General features: G+C 30.9%; 1 long non-coding RNA gene across 8 annotated transcripts in view; it reads right to left on the reverse strand.

The window, feature by feature from the left end:
- Positions 1 to 20,991, reverse strand: part of LOC107605004 — a 27,308-nt gene extending 6,317 nt beyond the window's left edge. For 2 of the 8 annotated variants that reach the window (XR_002349307.1, XR_002349304.1), the window contains exons 1-4: positions 20,480 to 20,991; positions 19,196 to 19,814; positions 16,685 to 16,760; positions 7,061 to 7,405 (exon numbers count right to left, since the gene is read on the reverse strand). This is a non-coding gene — a long non-coding RNA (uncharacterized LOC107605004). Of the gene's footprint in view, positions 1 to 1,940; positions 2,031 to 2,938; positions 3,477 to 7,060; positions 7,406 to 11,456; positions 11,857 to 16,684; positions 16,761 to 19,195; positions 19,815 to 20,479 lie in introns of those variants that run through there. The other 6 variants (XR_002349309.1, XR_002349308.1, XR_002349305.1 and 3 more) reach the window with 6 other exon arrangements.

Consider the following 22,162-nt stretch of genomic DNA (forward strand, 5'->3'; position numbering starts at 1 on the left):
AATAACTAGTTAATTTAGTTTTCTATAAATTATAGTACATAAATTTAGAATTATTTATGTTATGTGTTATGATATAAATTTATTTTATGTAGTAAATTTGTGTTTATTTTATATTATAGATAGAACATTTATTTCTCCTGATATAATATAGGATTTACAAATGTAAATATGTAGGGGTGAAAACAAGTCTTAATAGAGAAAAAGAGTCGAATACATACATGAGTATATTCTATCTATTTAGTTATACATTCCTTTATGATATATACATAAATTTATTACCAAGTGAATTATTATGTTATCATAAGTGTTTCACATACGTAAATTAGTCTTGGAAACTCTGAACTTCTTAAACACTATCTAAAACCGATTTCTTAAATTCTCAATAACATTCTCCTTTGGACATAAACCCCAACTATAAGCTAAAGCGAGTAAAAAATCAAAAAAATTTATACGGTCCTAAGCAATCACAACACAATATCAAATATATGCAAATTATGGTATTCTTTACTATAGATTCGGATGTCAAAGAATTGTGGTCGGGACTAGCTATCCAACCTGATTAGGATGAGTTATCCGGCCATTACTAGGACGAATTATCCAGTCTCACCAGAAAATCAATTTATACAAAAATCAACACCTCATATCATAGGTGCGAAGATACTACATCGAACCATAAAGTGATCTAATAACAAATAGTGCTTCTCTCAGTCTCGTATTCCTAAAAGAACTAACATTGTATGACAAAGAAAATAATGCTGTATTCAATATTTGTCATAAAGAATTGATGTGGTGCATCATCAATAATCTCTTTTTCAAAATTAGGGACTATGTTTTAGGATGCATGTTCAACGAAGTCCTAATTTAGACACACTAAATATTTCTCATAATAATCTTATAAGTTGGCCCTTAAGCAATAATAATTCATTGCCTATACAATTATTAGGCACTAACTTCTTAACAAGTCTCTTGCCGTAAACCACATATCACATAAAATATGACTCCAAGACAACTCTTTTTATTACTCATGGTATCACCACTTGATCAAAGCTCAATGTAACCTATAACGATTCAAGCTTACAAATGATAGTCAATGAAATTACTAAACGTGGTTGAATTATGTTTGTTTTCTTCTTTTTTTTTTTGAAAAATTGTTGTTTTGTTAGTTAAAACAACTTCCGAAGTTATCAGCATATATCTATTTAAAATAAAAATCTTGAGTAGTTTGATCATTCAGGTTATCCAAGTGTCAAGATTTTAGATTACTCATTACTGTTCATGTCATGTATGTATGTATTCTTGTTAATAATATTTTTTTTTCGAATGGCCATCACACCTATCTGTAAGCCTATTGTTTCTCCTACATACTCCTCTTTGGAGGAAAATTGTGGAGGAATTTCAAATAAAATTTAATGTAATTGCAATTTGAATTTCGAATGCACCCGCCTACATTTAGATGTTGTATATATATATATATATATCACATATAGCAGCGTGTAGAAATATATAATCTAACATGGGTGAAAGGTGTGACTTTCTTGAAGAAATCTCCACAACGAGAGCAGATTGGATCATTAAGGTTTATGTTGTAAGGATGTGGTATGGTCCTCCACGACCAAATAGTAGTGAAATTGGTGCTTTAGAGATTGCATTCCACGGCTCGAAGGTGTGTTTAAACCATATTAACTTCTAAATTAATATCTGGAATTTGTTCAAACTATCATATAACATTATTGTTACTTTATTGTTACTAGGGCTGCAGGATACACTGCACGATTCCAAAATCAGTGGTACGACTATTCCGGCCCATTCTGTCGGAGGGACAGCTATATAGTATTTCTTTTTTTTATAGTCCAAAAGAACAATATGTGGATGAAGTGCAGATCGCTTCAGTATAGGGTCAGCTTATTACAAAGAAGCATGGTTGTTCATACCCCTATAGGGTCAGCTTATTACAAAGAAGCATGGTTGTTCATATCCCTCAACCGTTCTTTCCATTTCAGGCATTTACATTTAGGAGTATTGCGTCTATCCTGCAAGAAGAAAGACTTGATCAGAATTTTCTTTTTGGTAATGGTTTAGTCTAGACTCCGTTTTAATGTTATTCTTTTATGGTTTATCCATTGACATAGAACATCTTTTTGCATTTTAGATGTGCTAGCAGAGGTTATAGGGAAGGAGAACCCAAAGGATTTGGTTACCAAGCAAGGACAGAAGAGCAAGCAATTAGGGTTGTTAGTGGAGGACCTTGAGTAAGTGTTGTATATTTAAAGCCTTATGACAATCAGGTTGATGTACAACTATTTTAATTTTTGTCAAACATGTTAACAACTTACAATATATCAGGAAGAATTCTATTAGCTGTACCCTATTTGGTTCACTAGTGGATTTGATACAACCCTATTTAGATGGTGATAAGACTGAACCTCTCATAGTTACATTCCAACTATTCAGAGAAAAGGAATGGAATTGTATGAATCTAATGCTATAAATGGTTTAAAATGTTAAATAAAGATGTTTTTTAATATAATGATCATGTTTATTGTTTTGGCTTGATATTCAGGGAAGATTAGTATTCATAGTAGTTTTGACACGTCTAACCTCCACATAAATCCCAATATTAAGGAGGCCGAACTATTTAAAAAGAGGTATATATCTATTAATAAGTTCGTGAAAATAACATATCATATAAATATACTCAATCTTCTGTTATATAGTTTGGTGGATAGCACTCAAGGTATAGTTGTTTTTCATCCCAGAGGATAAATCATTTGTCGTCCAGTTCATATCGATTTGCTATCGATGAGCTCAGGAAAGGGATATGCAAAGTTGAAACAATAGACAATGTGTTGAATGCAAGTGATGTGAGCATATAAAACAATCATATAACCTTTTGAATATGCCCATACATCATTATTTTTTATTTTAAGAATATAATTTTTTTAGGTTGGATTTAAATGAATACTATGTACGATTGTTGACTTTGATGTCGGGAGAAATGATTGGTTCTTCATAGCTTGCAAGTATTGTCATAAAAAATGCAAAAAGATAGAGGAGATGTTTGAGTGTGACCATTGCCACAAGAAGGCCGTTCAGGTAGACTTGCGGTATAAGCTTCAAGCTTATGTTTCTGATGCAACTGGAAGTATGTGTGTAGTGTTGTGGGATACAGAAGCAAGCCAAATTTTAGGGTTGAGTGCAACCAAAGTCAAAGAAAGCTACAGTGAGGTACAATGAACATATTGCAATTTGTTTATCCCTCATTTAAGACATAGCATTAACATCCTTTTGATTATTTTAAGAATTCATAATGAAGGATGATTCTGGTAATTCTTACCCGAAAGTACTAAAGACAGCCTTGGACATGAAGTTGATATTAAGGATTAATGTGAAAAGTAGTAATTTGAATGGTAATGAGAACGTGTATAATGTCACAAAAGCTTGCATTGATGAGCACCTTATCCATAAATACAGCCAGTCTGTAAATGAATAATCTGTGGAGGTAAGGAAATTTGAAAATAGCAACCCTTACAATAAATTTATATATTTTTATGAACTGTATCTCTTAAAAAATTATGCAAAACAAGTCTATTGGATATTGCAGGGGTTGGAAAATGTTATAGCTTGGATTGTACTACTGATGTTTATCTTGGTGATGATGAATCTGTCCAAGGTGGACAGGTAAGTTTTTTAATGTATAAAAAAGAAAATTTCAGTGATTAAAAAAGTATGATTAGAGTGTTAATTATTACTAACTATTTAATTTATTTTGATCATCAAGAATCCATCAATGAGTCTAAGACAGTTACCAGCAGTAAGCGAAGAGCTAAAAGGATTGATGCAGGAATTATAGGAATAGTTGCGAAAGACTTGGAGAGTATACCCGTAGGACAGTTGTCAAGTACTAAGAAGCCAAAGTTGAGTATTAATAAAGAAAAGAATCTCTAGACTTTGTTCTAACTTAGAGAGCTAAAAGGATTGATGCAAGAAATAGGAGTAGCTGTGAAAGACTTGAAGAGTATATCCATAGGGCTATTGTCAAGTACTAAGAAGCCAAGGTTGAGTATTAAAAAAGAAAAGAATCTCTAGACTTTGTTCTAACAAATGGTACTTAGTTTAATTAGTTGTTGTTTAATTAGTAATTATGTTTATGCCTCTAGAAAGTGTTCTTTTAGAATTTCATTTTTTAGTTTGTATTGATGTTAGTGACTTAATATTTCCTGCATGGAGTAACCCATATCAGGATAGTTGATTATTATAAATTGTCTATCTATATCCCAAACTTACAATTATCATATTGTAAGAGTACTATATATATACAATATAATTACAAGGTACAGATTCAATAACAATTATACATAAGAGAAATCATTTACAAATTAGAAAAGAAACTATTAGAATATGGTATATCAACTTTCACTATTCTCAATCCAAAAATAATTAATAACCTTTAGAGGATGGTCAAGGCATGCAACCAAATATATAGATTGTAAATATATATATATATATAATAAATTTAATAAATGATTTAAAATATATCTGATTTTAATATTATATTTATATTTATTCAAATACAAAAAACTGTTGACAAAAGAGAAGCAAAATATATTAAAGGTTGGGTTAAATCATCCCTTCCAGCATAGGTAAACCTATGCTCATCAATATTTGCTTATACTATAAGAAAAAAGATATTCAATGAGGCATTGTATACTGTTTTGACAGTGATATACATTTAAAATAACAAGCAATCTGCTACATTGGAGGCTGTGAAACCAAACACGATTTGAAATAGTAACCTTTGGATTTTGTTGGGTATAGTCTTTTTCTAAGATTTATATTTGAAGGTAAAAAGAATAGGGTTTAAATAATAAATTAAAATCACACACGTGACTCATATATGGGATAAAGTAGTGACTATAAATACCCTATATAAGAATACTCAGCAGATTATAGGTATTCACATTACATCCATTTCGCCGACATCAACATGAGCCAAAGTTCTACCTCAGCAGAGATGAACCTGGAACAAGTTTTCCTGGATGATATCTTGCTCGAAATTTTTAGGAGAAGCAAACCAAAAACAACAGCAAGATGCAGGGCGCTAGGTAAAGTATGGAATGAGATATTATCTGAATATAGTTTTATGAAGGAGAACACGTTTGTAACTAAGGGTAAACACTTGAACCTGCTACTTCAAGTTGGTTTAGCTGCTTGGGTGTATTCGCCAGATAACATAAGTATGATTGATTGTGTCAGTGGAGCCGTCATACCATGTCAGCTGCCTATTGAGATTGATCAATCTGGATGGTGGAGTGTTATTGGGTCTGAATATGGGATGCTATGTCTGAGATATAGTATCAATGGTTTTAATTCTGAGGTGTTGGTTTGAAATCCCCTTCTGAAAAGTCTTCGGTGCTTGGAAGACCTTGCTGACAACTATGTTGTCAAGCTATGATTGGGTATGCATTTGGTTTCACTCCTAGAACTGATAAGTATTTCATTGTACATGTATCAAAGAGGCATATTAGATATCGATTTCTTCACTGCAATGTGTATGACTCGGCTTATAGGGAATAGAGACATAGTTATATACTTATATTAAGGATCCAAGGCTGAAGAATCTGGGTGGAAGTTCTGTCATACACGAAGGCAAGGCTTTTTTTATCAATTGGGTGGGAAGGTAATCTAGTATTTCTAGTGATATAGTTATCTTTGACGTGGTGATGTTCGAAACCCAAAAAATTAAGATAAGTGGTTCTCCAAACCAGGCTCAAAAGCCATATTTTCAATCTGTCACTATTTTTCAAGACAATTTGTGTTTAATGGGTTATGAAATATCCAATATGGGATGGCACACTATTTTATCTAAGGTTAACATTGAAACCTTTAATATTGTTCTTGGAGGAAGTTTATGGAAAATAGGCAAAGAAAAATTCTTTGCAACCCCAATTTTATTATTGGTGAAGATCTAATCAGAGTTCACGAAAGGATTAAAAGTTCAAAGAGGAGAAATTTACCTCTTTCAACAGAGGTCTCAGTATCTAAAGTCAATATGATTACTCACGAAAGGTATACCATTTACTATAGTTCATGGCCCTATGAGATGTGTCTCAAGTCTGTTTCAATTGTATCCCAAGGGTTGCTTATTCCCTAAAGGTTCTGTGTTGTTAGTAGAAGTAGTGCTATTAATATTTCTTTTATATTATTAGTTGGTTTATCAAGTGTTATAATCATGTAGTTGTATCAGTTATTAATAAGTATATCATGAAGTGTTTCGTAATGTGACTTTTGTTCATATTAATAAGTAGTTGTATTAGTCATTGATAAGTAATTAATGAAGTGTTATTACTATTTATGATGAATCTAAACCTCTTCTGCTCTCACTTTTTAGCAAAGTAAGTACAATTCATTTGTTACTATAGAAATATTCTTTAATGTATTTGAAAATAATGTAAACAATTATAGTACCCAAAGTTGAAATCATTCAAAATATATATTTTATTTAATATGCTAAAATGACTGTTTTTAAAGAATTTCGATTTATTTAAAAAAAATAATGTATTCAAATAATTATCTTTTAATGTTTGGGGTTTAGGATTTGTGATTTAGGGTTTAAGGTTTAGGGTTTAGCATTTAGGTTTGGGTTTGGGTTTGGGTTTAGGTTTAGGTTTCAGGGTTTAGGATTTAGGGTTTATTATTGGATGTCTATATTATTTATTCTAAAGTAGATACCTAATTTGAAAAAGAAATATTATTAAATATCAAATAAATTTTAGACAAAAATTTAAAGATAAAAATGTAGAGGTAAGTAAAATAAAGAATTTTTAGCTATGAAAATAAATGAACTGAAAACCCTAATACACCTACTCCAAAAAAATTTCGAATCAAACACAGCCAGTAGATAATAGAATCATCATTATCAACAACAACCCTAAGCAATATCTATTCCAATCCATCGTTCACTTCCACATCAAAAAGAAATATCACTCAGTATACCAAAACACGGTACAGAAGCAGGTAGAATTAGCAATATAAGAAGCAACTACAAATCTAAATAGAGTACCTGTGAAGTGAAGCCTATTGTCCTCGGTGATCACTAATCCCAAACAATCATCAAATCAATCAATGTAAACCCTACTGCATGTTCTGATAGAAGATCTTCACCTCTGTCATCATTAGATCGGAGAGAGAAGCTATTCATCGCCGCCATGATTAGAACTGAGAAAATGCTGCAGCAGGCAACTATAGAGCAGAGGAGGAAATCATAGGGCAAAATTATATCGCAACATCCACCTCCTTCATATAGACTGTAACCTTTCCGAATCTATGGGAGAGTTGTTAAGAGACAAAAATGCAGAGCCTAAGAAGAAGACAATGCGAACGCCATCATGTTATTTCCCAAAGACCCCTAAAATTGAAATAAGTGGAGTGAAAATGGGTTTATAGGGTATGGATAAGAAACGGTAAAATAGGATAACTGTGGAAAAGGGGTTTATAGGCCTGAGGTAAATTGAAAGGGCATAGGGAATGAGTGAAGGTTGCAGATAATTTTTTTATCTTTCAAGAGAGATTTTTCTATCACATCAATGTTTCTCTACTCATTCAAAACTAAAATAATAGAGAAAAATAAAAGAGAATAGTCAACATTCTATTAATGATATAGAATTGAATTGCATTTTATGATGACTTAAATTTTAATTAGAGTTAAATTAAATTTTAGTAATTAAAATGAATTAATAAAATTCTAGAATTGAATTGAATTTTTGTGTTTAATATATCTATAAAATAAATTAAAATTTTATAATAGACAACTTTATCTTTTATTAATATAACATCATTTTTATACAATAAATGTATTTATTTATTAAACTATATGAAATAATTTAAATACATCTGAAAATTTTAAATTTAAAAGCCACTAATATTAATTAAGTTGAAGGAAAGGGAAAATAAGACAATTACTAAAAAGAAAACAAATACACTATTTTAAAAACAAAATAGAATAGTTAATATTATATTAATTATATAGAAGTGAATTGAATTTTATGATGAATTAAAGTTCAATTAGAATTGAATTAAATTTTAGTATTTAAAATGAGTTAATAAATTTTAGACAAAAAAATTAAAGCTAAAAAAATGTAGAGGTAGGTAAAATAAATAATCTTTAGGTATGAAAATAAAATTAATCGGAGACAAATATGTACACACATTGTCGTAGATCCTTTTACATCCCAGTTTTAATTATTCGATTAATCTACATATTAATTTACAGTTAAATCAATCAAGTATATACATGTGTACAAAAACAAAATATTCTTACACAATAAAAAAGGTAGAGAAAACTAAAATCTGAAGAAAATACAAGAAAATCAGGTTGTGATGCTTTTTCATTCCCACAAATTGACCATCTAGCGTTTACATATTCATTAAGGTAGGGTGTATTTTAATGACATATTGTCTTTATTATACAGAAAATTTTTCTAATTTCAAACACTAGAATTTTATATTTATATCGAGTATTGTTGTTAACAAACTCACAAGAAAGTTTGGAATACCATTTACAATGAGTTAGTGAAAATGAGTGATATCACACCCAAACATTCTTTTTCCAGGATCAAAAGTTGCCTTGATGATGGAGATATTTTTCAAGGCCAACTTGAAAATTGTGATGCAGTGTAGGGTTCTTAATAAGTTCTGGAATGAAATGCTCTTAGCCTATAGTTTAATGAAAGAGCTTACATTTAAGAACATGGATAAAATATAAAAGTGTGTTTATGCATATTGAGCTTCCAACGTGGGAAACTTCAACAATGAATATGACAAGCATTGATCCTATTCACGGTACCGTGAGATCATGCGAGCTATCATTCACCGTGTCTAATCTTGGTTGGTGGAATGTCATTAGTTCATACTATGACAATATCTGTATAAGGTACACTATTGGAGGCTTTTTATCTGAGTTGATTGTGTGGAATCCTTTGATGAAATGTGTCAAGTTTCTTTTTGATCCTGCTTCTAAATAATGTTGTCCAACTATTTTTGGTTATGCATTTAGGTATATTCGGAATACTGATAATTATTTCATAGTTTATGTTTCAAAGCGGTATTTTAATGATAAGTTTTTGCAATATCATGTGTTTGACTCATCACAAGGCTCTTGAATTAATAGTAAAAGCAAGAACTTAAAGCTACATAGGTTAGGATTTCACAATATTGTCTATCAAGCAAAGACATTTTGGAATAACTGGGTTGAAAGTACACAATATTCTGTTGCCAATTGTGTTGTCATGTTCGCTATATATCTTTGCAAGTTTAAAAAAATAAAGGTTCCAAGAAAAGCAAATAAAGACTTTCAATATCTTATTGTTTATGGGGATAATCCTTGCTTTGTATCTCATGAGAGTAGACCAAATGGAAATCGGGTCAACTTTTGGAAGGTAGATATCGAAGATGGTGGCTTTTTTCATTGGAAGCATATAACAAGGATAACTAATGTTGGTATTATTACTAACCCTAGCGTAAAGGTTAATGTTGAATTTCTAATGTTTAATGAGGATGACAGAAGCAATGATAATGATAATGTTGCAGCATCTCCAGGATTTTCTATCTCTAAGCTCAATATGCATACTTGAGGTAGGAAACTTTTGTATACAGGACACGGGTACAAGATATAATGTTTAAGTCTATTACTAAAGTTCTTCATGGTTTGCTTAGGCCATGAAAGATGAAAAAATTGTACCGGAATACTTTCTAATAAAAAAATACTATATATATGATAGTACTATGCTTTAGAAGTTCTTTAGGCTCCTATGTTTCAATTATAATTTTGATCTGTATGTTGTACTTGCTTTATGACAATTATCTTATAATTATTAAGAGGATTTATTCATTTGATATAGTTGTGTACATTATTCTCGTCCATTACTCCTAATTTTATAGCAGATAGACATTTCTTTTAACTACACAATCTTCTAAAAGATATCATTTAATTAATAATTTCTTTGTGACATTGAATTTATTAATAAGACAAGGTTTATCATATATTCAGATTAATACATAGAAACCATTTCACAAGCCCGATTGTTTTTATTTGGTAATTGAAGCCAAACATAGATAAAAAACCTATAAAATTGATGCGATTGAGGTGGATTTTTAAAGAAAATAAAAGAATCACTCTCCATTATCACTAAATATCTATATTATCTATTGTTGGAATTATTCAGCATTATGTTAACATTTGGTTTTCCTCTGTGGGACATCGGACGTGATTGGCTTACAAGCATTCATGGAGAATCTCAAGCCACTGCACCTATTAGGTTATCATTCAATACATCCGAATTTGGATGGTGGAGTGTCATTGGGTGTGACAATGGGTTGGTGTGTTTGAGGTACAGCGTTCATGGACTCCCATCCGAGATCATGTTGTGGAATCCTCTAACAAGGAGAACACGAGTTTTAAAAGATCCTGGATCAATTCATTCTTTGTATGTTGTTTGTATATATAATTTTGGATATACGAGTGGCATTGACCAGTACTATGTAGTTCACGGTTATAAGAGGAGTTTTCAAGACAGGAGGCTGGAGTTCACATATTATGATTCTCGAATGAATGACTGGACTGAGCATGTCATCAATGACAAAGTAATTTAGAAGTTAGGGTCGAATAGCGTTTGGCTGAACGGTGTTGTCTTCTGGATTAATTAGGTTGGTAAGAACTATAGCCACCCACTTTGTGTTGTGTGTTATGATTGAAATCAGGTCAGCTTAATTGGTACACAATCCTGAAGAAAGCCAAGAAGAAGTTCCAATATCTTTCGGCTCCTAATGATAAGGTCTGATATGTTTCATATGATAGTACATGTCACGATGATACGATTGGCATATGGAAATTAGACACGGATGCATCCAAGAAAGATTACTATAACAACTCACAATCCGATACATTCTAAAAACATTTTTTCCATCCATTCTCAAACCAGTAATTGTTTAAGCAATAGGAATTCATCAATCTTGGAAAGTTAAACAGTTGACATTTCTATTATGGAACCTTGCATTAACACAGGTATCTAGTATTATAGATTATATTGGCTTAGTTATATGTATCGGCTAAATTTTGTAAATTTGATATATCACTCAATGCAGAAGATCATTTGCTAACATCTGATGAGACATTAAACAATGGAGTTGTCAACGTAACAGATATGTTGTTAGAAGGAATCTGATGAGACACTAATCCTCTAATTTTTTTAATGTTTGTTCTTAGGCGACGGAACAGAGTGCAACAATTCGGTATATACAGAAGGTAATGTGGTTTCTATTGTTAAACTACAATAACTTATTTGGATCTTGTAATAATTAGTAGAAATAGACTAAGGTTACTAAATGTTAATTCACATATACTCTTAATAAGGTTGATCTCACAAGTAGTATTTATAGTTCTTCATTATTGAATTAAAAAATAGCAAGAATTTAACTCAAATTCCTATTTGGATATGTGTGTCTGTTGCAGAATATATTAACCATGGTGAATGCATCTATGAGTGTGAATTTTGTAATGCTCTTTTTTGGTACAATGAAAGAATTGAAAAATATTATAATGCAACTATTCCTAAGTACATGCTATGTTATAGAGGAGGTCAGGTTCAGTTGCCTCAACTAAAATAATCTCCTATTCTTCAACGTCTAATGTGGAATAATGATGATAGAAACAAGAACTTTTGTGAGAATCTTCGAACATACAATAGCATGTTTGCATTCACATCTTTGGGGGTAAAGTCGACAAAGTCATTAATCGAGGCAGAAGTCCACCAACATTTATACTTTATGGACAAAACTACCACCTTGGCAGTCTTATTCCTCCTGAAAGATCAAGTGCTAAATTTGCTTAATTATATATATATGACACGGACAATGAGATATCTAATAGAATCCAAGTTGTAAGGTATATATTCTTAGTGGTGTATCTCTATATTAAATTTCATTCAATTAATAAATTTAATTTATTAGATTTATTTTTCTTCTTGCATTGTTAAGGGTGCTCAATCAAGGTATATTAATATGATTTCTTTTCTTTCTAAAGTGGATTAAACATGATTTAAAATTAAGAAATAATCACTGATTATATTTCTTTTATTATTTTAGTAGGGTTTACCTAATTATAGACATTAAAGTTAGTCCTTAATCATGTTTAATAATTTCATGAACCATATAATAAAGCAGTGATTTAATTTTGGACAATAGAAATGATCAAAGGAGCAAAGTTGATATGCTAATTGTCCAAGAACTAAAGGAGATGCTTGATAAAAATAATGTGTTGGTAAAGTCATTTTGTATGGTTAGAGACTCTTTGAACAATGGCACTCAAAAAAATGTTAAGCTTAGGCTTATTGGTAAGAGAGGACGAGAGGGAAGAAGATATAATTTGCCTTCAGTATCAAAAGTGGCTGGATTAATTGTGGGTGATTTTGATGCATCACGAACTAAGAGAGATATTGTTTTTCAAACCCAAAGTGGAAGTCTTCAGCGTATAGCAGAACTCAATCCATCTTATCTTGGATTACAATATCCAATTTTGTTTCCATATGGAGAGGATGGCTTTTGAGAGCATATACCACTTAATCGCATTAAAAGAAAGAATGACAACAAAGAAAAGTGTGTAACCATGAGGGACTATTTTGCATTTTATATTCAGGAAAGATTCTCGAACAGTTCTCTTTTGCTTTATTCTAGATAACTATTCCAACAATTTAGAGTTGATGCTTATTCAATGATCGAATCATCTCGACTAAATTACTATCATTTTCACCAGGAAAATGTAAGGTGTGATCTCTACAAAGGTATCTGTGAAGCTGTTGTGAATGGAGATAATTTGGCAACTACACACGGTAGACGTATAGTCTTAGCAGCAACTTTTGTTAGAGGTCCTAGATACATGATTCAGAATTATCAAGATGCTATGGCAATTTGTACCAAAGTTGGTTATCCTGATTTATTATTGACTTTTACATGCAATCCTAAATGGCCAAAAATAGTGGATCATTTGTCTACTAGGGGACTAAAAGCTGAAGACAAGCCTGACATTGTATGTAGAATGTTTAAAATGAAGCTAGATAGCTTAATTAAAGATCTTCGTGTGAATATGTTATTTGGAAGGGTCATTGCAGGTATTTTGTTAGTAAGATTTTCGGTTGAATAGATTAGTTACATTTTGTAATAACATAGTGACAAACCTTTTATACGAATTAAATTCATATTAACTATTATTTTTTCTTTTCACTATGGTATATACACTATTGAATTCCAGAAGCGTGGTTTGCCTCATGCACATATACTATTATTTCTTCATGAAAGGGACAAGTACCCTACTCCTGATGATATTGATAAGATTATATCTGCGAAAATACAAGATAAAAGCGTTGATGCAAAGTACTATAAAGTAGTCAGTAACTTGATGATTCATGGTCCATGTGGAGCTTCCTTAAAGGATTCACCATGTATGGACAATGGTAGGTGCTTGAGGAATTTTCCTAAGTGTTTTATTGATTCCACTTCTATTGATGATGATGGATATCCTGTTTATCACCGCAGAGACACTAGCAGAACTATAAAGAAATCTGGGATTGAATTAGATAACAGACGGGTTGTTCCACACAATCGAAGTTTATTGTTAAAATATGGTGCTCACATCAATGTTGAGTGATGCAATCAATCTAGGTCAATTAAATATTTGTTCAAGTATGTTAACAGGGGTCATGACTGTGTTACTGCTTCTTTTTACCACAAGGGGTCTACAGAATCAGTATGTGATGAGATTGACGAGATAAATATATACTATGATTGTAGGTATTTATCTCCATGCGAAGTAGCTTGGCGAATTATGGGATATGATATCCATTACAGGTACCCAGCAGTCATCCACCTACCTTTTCACTTGCCAAGCGAACAGATTGTTTTATTCAAAGATCACGAATCATTGAAAGATGTGGTTGAAAGGCCAACTATCAATCAATCCATGTTCTTGGCATGGTTTGAAGCAAATTGTGAATTCGAGGAAGCAAAACAATTGAGCTATGTAGACTTTCCTTCCAAATTTGTATGGAATGCTAATTCCAAGAAATGGCATCGAAGAAGGTCACATCAAGTAATTGGTCGTGTTTATTTTGTTCCTCCTTCTTTAGGGGAATGATATTATCATAGGATACTTCTCAATTTGGTGAAAGGACCAACAAGTTATGAAGAAGGCATGTTTTTCTCGCGGTTTATTGGATGATGATAGAGAATATATTGAAGCAATTGAAGAAACAATCATTTGGGGTTATGGCGAATACCTTAGGAATCTATTTGCCACTCTTTTGTTTTCTAACTCAATGACTAGACACCTATATGTTTGGGAGAAGACATGAAAAATACTCTCCGATGGTATACTTCATAATAGAAGAAGACTACTTAACCATCTAAGTATTAACTTGCTTCTAAATTTTTATAATTTTCAAATGACATATTTCTATATCAATGTTTGCACTTGATTAATTCTTTCTAATGCAGGACTAACAATATCCGACAATGAGTTGTTAAATCTCACTCTCATAGAAATTGAAACAATTCTCAAGTAGAATAATCGTAGTCTAATGGACTACCCTGACATGCCTTTTCCTAACACTGATTTTGGGGTGGGGTTTCTTGCAATCTTTCAAATAATAACCTAATCAATGACAAATTGTTGTACGACAGACAAGACTTAAGATCAAAGTATTTAATAAATCTTGCGAAGATGACCACTGAGCAAAAGAATGTTTATGATACTATTATCAACAGTGTCAACCGGGGTGAGGGTGGTTTTTATTTTCTATATGGCTACGGTGGTATAGGGAAGACATTCATATGACAAACTCTTGCTGCATCTTTGCGTTGAAGAGGTCAAATTGTATTAACAGTTGCTTCTAGTGGTATAGCATCTTTGCTAATTCCTGGCAGTAGAACGGCTCATTCTAGATTTGCAATCCTTTAAATGTTGACCAATTTTCAACTTGCAACATTAGACAAGGAAGCCAATTAGCCGAGTTGATAGTGAAATCTAAGTTGATTATATGGGATGAAGCTCCAATGGTCAATAAATTTTGTTTTGAAGCTCTTGATCGTACCATGAGAGATTTGCTTAATATTGTTAACTCCAATAGTGAAAATCTACCATTTGGCGGTAAAACAATTGTGTTGGAGGTGATTTTTGACAGATTTTACCCGTAATACCTAAAGGTTCTAGACAAGATGTAGTTAATGCAACCATCAATTCATATTATTTATGGGATCATTGTAAGGTGTTGAAGTTGATTCAAAACATGAGATTAAAAAGATCTAACAACATTGAAAGATCTGATCAAAGCTTAAGGGAGTTTGCATATTGGTTATTGAAGATAGGAGATGGTAAGATCGGTGAGATTTCTGATGGTATTAGCAGAATCAAAATTCCAGATGACATCTTGATAAAAGATTGGATTAATCCAATTGAAACTGTTGTAACATCTACATTCAAGAACTACATTGAGGATCCGGATGACGAGAAGAATTTATAAGATAGAGCCGTGTTGGCACCAACACTTCAGACTGTAGATGAGATTAATGAATATATGATGAAGATTAATCAAAGACAGCATGTTTCTTACTCCAGTGCTGATATGGCTTGCAAGTCCGAGACACAAACAGATGTTGCTGCAGCTCTTCACACCCCTGAATTTTTTAATGGTCTCAAGTATTCCGGTCTTCCAAACCACGAAATCAAATTGAAGGTTGGTATAAACCGATTATGCTTCTTAGAAACATTGATCATTCTTCAGGTTTATGCAATGGGACACAGTTGATTGTTACTCAGCTTCGGAAACGAATTATTGAAGCTAAAGTAATTACTGGGAGTAATGCAGGACAGAAAGTGTTCATACCACGTATGAACCTGTCCCCTTTTGATCATAGGATCCCCTTTAAATTTAACCAAAGACAGTTTCCTATAATGGTTTTCTATGCTATGACTATAAATAAGAGTCAAGGTCAATCTTTATCTAATGTAAGCTTACTTTTAAGGAAGCCTGTTTTTAGCCAAGGTCAACTGTAGCTCTTTCTTGAGTAACAACCAGACAAGGTCTCAAGATACTAATTTCTAATGAAGCAGGAAAAGAGTCAAATGTGACAGATAATGTTGTCTATAATGAAGTTTTTAAAAATCTGGATTGAAAGTAATATTTCGAATGTATTTTATTCCCTTTAAAAAGTGTTATTGTGATATATCTTAGATTTATCACGCCAAAGAAGGAAGACTTATGTTTATAGAAAGGTGCTGATATAATCGTAGATTTATCATATTTATGTTTTAATCATATGTTTTATTACTTTATTGTTATTAGCAAAAACTTCTTTGAATGATTTCTTAAGATTGTTTCTTCTAAAATTTTTAAGGTCGAATTTATCCTATGTTTTAAGCTATGATAGTTACACTTACATGTATCTTTTAATCTTAGTATGATTCACAATATATGATATATATTGATATACTGAATGCTAATAAATTTATATTCATTTCAAAGTACTGACTAACATACACATGCAAGATTATCCACCAGAAACAAACATATTATAATTGAGATAAAGCCAAAAAATTATTTGATGTTTAACTGAATCACGCATATCTTAACTCACTAACCTTATATGTAGATATCTATCATATCAACATCTTGACATGCAATGCTTCCTATCATTCACTGTTTATTAGTAATTATCTAGCATAGACAAAATCATAATGTTAAAACCAGGTTAGTCTGAAAAAGAATAAAGCAACAAGGTTACAATTGAGTTCAGTAATAAAGCAAATCTTCAAAATATGCAGGACCATATAAACCAATCATAACTATAGTAGCTTAACATCTCTCTACTTTGTAATATAATCTCAAGACTAATAAATTAACCAGAAGCAACTTAACATCTAACAACGGCTTAATTAATAAAAACTCAGATATGATTTAATTATAAAGTTTTTTTTAGGTGGTATGATTAAATGTGAAAACGTCAGCCAAAGTTTTTAATTGAAGTTTTAAATTTGTGTTTGAGAAAACATGTCATAGTAACAGTTGATTCTTTTTTTCAATTATATAATATCTCAGTGTTATAACGTGGACAAACCGTATAAAGCGTTATTAACAAATATGACAAAGTTGTTGAACATTAAAAAAAATGCCATGACAATTATGTCATAAATAGCTTAAGTCAGAATAATATTTTTAATTGATTAAGTTATAGCATTAAGTTATAACAATAACTTTTTCAAATACAATTTTTTAGTAAAAAGTATTAAATATTTAATTGCTGCTCATTCAGTATCACAAAGTAGATAATTGTTGAGTTTATTATGTAAAAGTGTTTCTTTTATTTGAGACATTTAGAATAGTGGTTGAAAGCTAGGAAAAAAATCTTAGGGTTGTTGAGTTTATTATGTAAAAGTGTTTTTTTTATTTGAGACATTTAGAATAGTGGTTGAAAGCTAGGAAAAAAATCTTAGGGTTGTTGAGTTTATTATGTAAAAGTGTTTTTTTTATTTGAGACATTTAGAATAGTGGTTGAAAGCTAGGAAAAAAATCTTAGGGTTGTTGAGTTTATTATGTAAAAGTGTTTTTTTTATTTGAGACATTTAGAATAGTGGTTGAAAGCTAGGAAAAAAATCTTAGGGTTGTTGAGTTTATTATGTAAAAGTGTTTTTTTTATTTGAGACATTTAGAATAGTGGTTGAAAGCTAGGAATAATTATCATGAATTAACAAATGAAATGAAACAAACGATTGCATATTTGTACTTTATTTTTTGGAGATTATCAAAAAACAAGATCGTAAAAAAAGTAGTTTTACAAGAAATTTGAATTAAAAAAAATTTATTGGTTGAAAAAAATATAATGCTTTAAGTGTAATAGAGATTTTTTTTGAGATCCATATTTGTAGTATGAAACAATTAAAAAATTGTTAAAATTAGAATGATTAAATCATTAAATCATTAAATCCAGTGATGGAGCTACGTTAATGGGAAGGGGGCAATGGCCTCCCCATATTAATAATTTGTACATACTAAGTCTTTAATTGTTTACTTTGGCCCCTCTTAATTTTCAATTTTTCTCTCTTAATTTATATTTTTCATGTTGGCCGCTCACAAAAAAATTTCTAGCTCCAACACAAATCTTGCGCAAGTTCTTAAATAGTCATTACGTGAGTGTATATTCATAATGATGTTGTTCCTCAGCTTTAAAGTTAACTCGTTAAAACCAAACTACAATTAAAATTAATAATTAAATAGCTTCTTAGTCAGAATATAAGAAGAATATACAATAGAGGACATCTTGGTGTGAGAAATGAATATAGAGATAGAGGTTGAAGAAAATATACAACCATAAATTATTACACAAATTCTATATCAAAACAATTATTCTTATAACCTCATTTTTAAATATATCAATAAAAAAAGATATACAATGAAATTTAAAATTGTACAATTAACTTCTTTCACATTCAAAAAATTGATATTTGTGTTTCCATTTTAGATAGGTGTCAAAGCCAGTCACTAAAATAGATTCACTAAAAATGAACTATAAATATAATATATTTAGAAACTATATAACAACAGACTAATACATAAACAAGTAATTCATTAATAATATATATCATTTAGTGTGTAAATAGATTTTTGGAAAGAAAATATATATCAGGTATGGATAGATAAATAAATTAAATAGTAATTTTTCAGTATTTACTTTTTTCACTAATTTTGAAGGAATGTGTAAAACTACTCTATAACCACAGATTAATACACCAACCAGTAATTCACTAATAATATATATCTTTTCATGTATAGATATATTTCTCGAAAGAAAATACATATCAAGTAGGTACAAATAAATAAATAAAATTGTGATTTTTCAGTATTTGCTTTTCTCACCTAGAATGAATATTTAAACTATGCTCTAAATTCTCGAAAACGAAAAAATTGTGTCCGTGTGAGTTTTTTGCTAGGATTATTGCAAAGCAAACTTACAGACCACTTACATGCACATTAAAAAAAATTACATAATCATTTTTTTACACAATCACAAAAAACACACAAATATTTAATATTATTATTAATGAAATTAGAATATGCGTAAGACACATATATTATTAGTAAGAATAATTCAGTACCTTTTAGTCGAGATCTACAAGAGAAACTTTACCGAAAGAAACAGCAGATGCTTTCAGCCAGGTCGTGAGGAATTCAAATCAATAGGAAGGTCAAAAAAAAGTGAAATACAGCAAAAAAAAAAAAAACAGAAACAGTTAGATCCCTGAACAACATAGTTACAAATACAGATCCCAAACAATAAATAATGCAATTAATTCCGAACTACTTAACAAAAATATATGAAGATGTGCATATTGAAATATTCTGGAAATTACTGAGAATATAATTTTTGTACAATATTTTATGTACTTACATATTTCGAACACAACTCTCATTGTTATTCCATACTTCTAAACTCAACCAACCAAAGAAATATAGCAATTAGAATGAATAACTCAAAAACTTTTCAAAGAGATCTTCGAAAAATATATGTGTGGGCTTTGTGCTATGATTATTGAATTCGTAAAGCAAAATCACAAATCATTTATGTGACATACAAAAAGTTACAATCAATTTTTTTTACATAACACAACAAACACGCATACCTTTTATATTATTTTTAACGAAATTAGAATGTGCGTAACATACATATATTACTAGAATAATTCAATACCTTTGATGCGAAATCTAGAGGAGAAACTGAAAAATATCAATTTCAATTAAGCAATTAGTTATTTGAAAGAAGCAATAGAGTTTATTATTGATTTACAATAGTTATTTGAATATCAGATAGTGTGGTTCTAAACCGCTGCAAAATAAACTTTCAAAAATACAACGGTCAGCAAAATGGCAGCGGTTCAAAACCACCGAAAAATGTTGTCGAATTCAAGGTTGGCCAAATAGCAGCAGTTCCAAACCGCCACTAAATCAACCGCCGCAAAATCAAATCTCCACGCCCCATACTGCAACGTTTATCCAAGCACTGGTAACTCTTTTTGCGGCGCCGCTAATCCCTTTAAAAACCACCGCTAACTCCCGTTTCTCTTGTAGTGATTCATAATCAATTCTATCCATCTATTAGCAATTATCAATCAATTCTAATAGAGCATATTATTTAATTCTAATCACACTATCACATTCACAATCAATATTTTTCAATTAGCAATGACTTCTAATTAGGCAACCAATAATCATATTGATATTTTACAATTAATCAATTACCAATCTCCAAACATTTTCTTTCCAAATTCAAAATTAGCCAACCAACACAAAATCAACAATATGTAGAATAACTTTGGTAATTAGCAAATCCCCTATACAACAAATTAACAAATTCAAGTCTCATGACAGAAAGATTAAGTAACCTTCGGTGGTCTACCAACGAGCAGAGACGAACAGAAAAATCCATGACGCAGGTCAGCGTGCAGGCGGCAACATTCACAGACGACGAGGGACGAACAGCAACAACCACCCACAGAGATTGAGGAGAGGCGGAGGGAGAGGCACGGCGAGGATGAAGTATAGCTCGAGCAGAGACGAGACGAGGGAGGCACGACGAAACACAAGAAGCTGAGCATAGATGGAGGACTGAGGCAGGGCGGTAGGTTCAGTGATGGCGAGGACAGACGACAACAAGATCTGACGAGAAAGAAGCAGGGAAGCACAGCCGCGGGAGGAGAAGACAGGCGCAGCGATGGCGATGAGCATGCGATGGCGGTGATGTCGAGGTGAGCTCCAAACGCCCAGATCTGTGGTCTGTGTGTGGCTGTGTGCTGTTAGGAATAGAGGAAGATACTGTGAGTCAGAGAGGCGGGGTAAGGTGGGCTTCAGTGTTCAGAATAGGGTTTTCTATATTAGCTTTAAAAAAATAATTAAAATACCGAATTGGTCCGAATTTTTCAAACCCACTGGTTCACAACTTTTTACCAAACTCGTCCGGTTCACCATCATTTGCCAATGGTGAAAACATGATGTGTGATATTCATGTGATGAAAACTGTATCCGTTCATTTTGCGAAAATTTAATGCTTTCTCATATTGAAAATTCAATTTTTCTAAGCACAAAGGGATTTTTAATAGTATCATCAAAAGTCTAATTAGATTTATCTTTGAAATTGATTTATTGTTAGGAATTATAAATATTTCATTTTATTTAAATAATGAAATTACGATAATTAAGATATTGAGATGTATGATTTTCGTAGGCCATAACCTATAGTTAGTAATTCTGCCGTATTGAAACACCAATTATAAGTAAAAAATCAACTCAAATAAAAATATCTAAAATATTTTTTTTAAATATTTTTTAACAATCTAATAATTATATATATATAAATCTTAATCTTATTATATTTATATCTTCAATCATGGATTATTTTTTGTACTACAGAAGAACAAATTTTTTAATCTTAGTTATTTTAAAGGTTATACAATATTCATGATATAATGGACATATGTTATTCTATAATGAGACCCTTGTAAATAGTTTTAATCTAAGACTTAACGTTTTTTACCGTGTTTAATCTGCTTTGTTAATAATGGTTAACCACTATAAAATTATGAGGACTTTGTTATATATCAGAGTCTCACTTTTCATATAAGTTCTATTTATCATATTATTTTTTTTATTAACATAATATATTTCAGTTCACAAATGTGTATTTTTATCACATTTTTAATATTTTTATCGATAACAACATTGAAAACTCTTTTGTGAGCTATAAAATAATTTAGATTCATTTTGTGTGATTTACCATATCATAATATATACAGCATCCATACTTTATGCATTCGCCTTATTTTACAAATATAATTATTCTATATTATATACTTGGTTGCTAATTAATATTTTCATATAAATTCAATTTTCTCTTAGTATATACTATATAGTCGTATATAACCAAATATATAAATATTAATTAATAAAACTTTGTTAATATCAATTATGATCACTATGAATAATATTGTTGACATCTTTTTATTATAATTATGTACATATATTAAGCATCATATAAATTATAATTTTTTAAATTTAAAGACAACATTATC

This window comes from Arachis ipaensis, chromosome B06 (assembly GCF_000816755.2).
Source record: "Arachis ipaensis cultivar K30076 chromosome B06, Araip1.1, whole genome shotgun sequence".
In the NCBI taxonomy this organism is placed as follows: Eukaryota; Viridiplantae; Streptophyta; class Magnoliopsida; order Fabales; family Fabaceae; genus Arachis; species Arachis ipaensis.